We start from the raw sequence: 3,569 nt of genomic DNA, 5'->3' as shown, positions 1-3,569 counted from the left end.
CCCTAAGGCGACCCTACTGACTCTCCGCCTGCTGTTATTTTTTTCGGTACTGGGGTTTACGTCCCCAGCCTTCACTTTTTAAATTTTAAAACAGGGTCTTGCTGAGTTGCCCAGGCCGGGCTCGAACTTGAGGTACTCCCGCCGCAGCCTTCCAGAGTGCTGGATTCGGCTCCTCGGTTGAGCTGAGTTCACCCTGGGCCTGCGGCCGCTCTAGGTCTTGGGCTGCTCCTTGAGGACCGCGGGGCGCCTCTCCACCCTGTGCGACACATGCCGATTAATTCCACGTTTTACAGAAGACGAGAACGGAGAGGTTACATCGCCCGGAAGATGAACAACTAGGTCTTCTGAATCGATTTTTTTTTTCTCATTGCAAAGTCCAGACCGTTTCCCCTCTACACCAGGAACCCGGAGCGCCCTGTTCAGCGCAGAGTCAGAAAATGTTCAGTCCTAAACCAGACTTCTAGGGCCTGTGCTTCCCCTATCTCCTGCTAACTTGTCCCCTTTATGATTTTTTGGGGGGGTCTGAAATGGCATTTCAGAATATAAAAGAAAAACTTTAACAAATATTACAACACCCAACAATTAAATCTTGTATCATCTGGCAAAATGAGAAAAAAGCAGAACTTCAAAAATGTTTTCCATTCTTTTCAGAGAAAAAGCAGCAGCTCCAATGTTCTGTTCTTCACTCAACAGCCTGCAGGTGTCTTTTCTGGTTTCAGGATTCGAAGCTACACTTGACTCTTCAGATCTCTTTCCCTAAATTGTCCTGCAGGGACAGATGTGTTTTGGGCCAAACACAAGCAGATCAAAGAAGTAGGATGGACCACAGCAACACCCCCCTCACACACACCCCAAGAAGAGACAGTCTTCTGCAGTCCCTCCTGGTCTACACTTATCCCTTAAGTGTCTCTGACTTGTCAGATTCTCAGACTATTAGGTATCCAGGCTCTTTTAACACTATTAAAATTTAGTGAGGCTTTCAAAGAGACTCCGTATCTGTTGATACTCACTGTTTAGGAGTTAAAGCAAAATTCTTGAATATTTTTAAATTCTTTGAAAATAAAAAAAGCATTGCAAATTTATACTACTATTTTCTAAAGCAAATTTGTTAAGGTAGACATTGTTTTCTAACTTTGTAAGTCTCGTCAATGTCTGGCATAATGGAAGACAGTTATCTGCTCTGCGTGCAGTCTGTTGCAATATGTTGTTTTGAGTGAAGTATATGAAGAAAATTCAGTCACTCAAATACATAAATTGGCCACGGGAGGACCTCATGAACCCTCCCGAAATAGCCTCAGAGACAACACCGCCAAACAGGCCGAGCATTCCTCAGCTGAACTCCAAATGTTCCAAAACATTGAAAACTGAAGCTTAAAAAGTTTCAGATTTTAGATTAAGAATGTAACATTGAAGTACCCTTTCTAAGTCCAAAAAACTGAAACTCAGACATTTCCAGTCCAAGCATTTCGGAGAAGGGATACTCAACCTGTAAAACTTTGAAAATTGTTGTTCTAGATGTCTAACAAGACACCTTCCAAACCCACAAATTTGGTATGTCATGGGAAAAGAGCTAAATAGATTCAAGGGTATATTTCATGTTTATGCCGTATAATTCTAATTGAACATCAGACATTGGTAAGCAACCAGACACAGAATAGTTACCCATTTTTCACCTAGTCTATGTACCTGGCTACCTGGGTGGTTATAACAAATACTTCATGTGAGGAAGAGCTTTACTGAAACTGTATCTATACGATAGTTTGTACTCATAACAGTTCCATTGCAGGTGCATGGCTAATTTTGTTTGAACAGTGTACTGACCTGTACCATCTGAAGGATAAATCCTGCTCCTGGGGCCCATCTGATTCTTAATCTGATCCCCTTGATCTGTATTTGGCCTTCACAAGAATCTTGTACCTTCTGAGATTGTATGCAGATTTTGTGTTCATGTACCTCTAACAGGGAGAAGATCATTTTCAACCGATCCTTGAAGAACTGGGTTGACAATTTAGAAATTTTAAAGAAAATTTTAATAAGACCACTCTTTGAATTTTGTCTTAGTTCTTTTCTGCACTGCCCTCAAACTTCTGAAGAACATGTAATTGGGGTTAGAGAAGTACACAGACTGCTTCTTTCTCCTTGACAGATTTTGAAAAGGACCACAATCATCCATTTCATAGAGACATGGCCCTAAATGATCAAAATCCTTTTGTTTGATTTTAAACTTCCATTTCTGCCTTGTTTACAGTCACATAGAGTGATTTAGTTTTCACCCTTGTCACCAATAAATGCTCATCCCAGCCCAGTGTTGACCCAGCCCCATTTAGTAGCATTGGAGCCTCTCACCAATGTGGTGAGGTTAGACAGGGTCTGAGCCTCCCGCTCCAAGCATCATCTTTTATTGGCAAGAAAATTGATGATGCTTGATTTTCCCCTTGGCACACTTCCAAACAGGGGTAAACCTTTCAACTCCCCCTCAAATGCATATTATTTTCAAAAGAAAAAGAAAAACAATCTTGAAGAACACATATAAATCACAAAAGGAAAGAAAAATATTTAAGGGTTGCAGTCAAATTAATGAGATCTCTTTACAAGCAAACAGCAATTTCCATTGGGGTTGAATGATATCGGATAGCAAATGAGATCCGTCAATCCAGGCAACTTCTATGCCAGTTTCCTAGCACATTTACTGTGATTATTATTTATTGTGTTCTGTGCACTGATAGCGTGCCCAGCTGTGTAGCAGGTAGTCGATGACATAATCCTAGCTCTAAATTAAACAGTTCAAAACAATACAGACTTAGTTTTCTTAATTGTAAAACCAGAGCATGTATGAACTTTAATAACATGCGTGTCTTGCAGAAATATGACATAATTTCCCTCACCAAGAAAAAGAAGTGGAGAACCAACTGAAGGCATTGGTAGGTATAAGGAAATGTTCTGAGGCTTGTTAGTATTGTTTTAGTGTGAATTTCAAACTGTGTATCTTTATGCTTAAGTCCTTCTCTGAAGGATTGAAGAGATGAACCCAAAATGCTTGTACAGTGGACTCATCCTGAGTCCCTGTGTGCCATTAGCACTGAACTTGACAACTGTGATGGTTGGTTATTGGGAAATAGTGGTAATTTAAGTTATATAACTTGTTCATGTGTACTCTGCCCAAATCCAAAAAGAATTTGAAATTCTCCAGGGTATTTGGCAAATACAGGGTACTACAGTGGATAAAGGCCTAGGCAGAGCTGAGGAATTTAACAGGGCTGGTTTTGATCTGGGAGGTTGACCTTGGTAAAGAACCCAACTACTTGCATTTCATACTCTGTTTTGTCAAGTGGAGGAAATGAGGCATTCGTTCCATGTGTGCAATGAAGTAGCAATGATCGCCGACATATGCTGAGTGCCTATGCTATGCTATGTATTTAATCCCCAAATGATCCTATAATGTTAATACTATCATTGGTCTTATGTTTCAAAGAAACAGGCAGACAGAGAGGTCAGTGACTCTGCTGAGTCACTCAGATTGGAAGCGTCTGGCATTTAAACTCAGGCACTCACACTCAGTCATTCTGCCA

This window comes from Fukomys damarensis, unplaced genomic scaffold (assembly GCF_012274545.1).
Source record: "Fukomys damarensis isolate Sample0158 unplaced genomic scaffold, DMR_v1.0_HiC HiC_scaffold_5, whole genome shotgun sequence".
Classification (NCBI taxonomy): domain Eukaryota; kingdom Metazoa; phylum Chordata; class Mammalia; order Rodentia; family Bathyergidae; genus Fukomys; species Fukomys damarensis.
Note: the sequence above shows the minus strand (reverse complement) of the source record.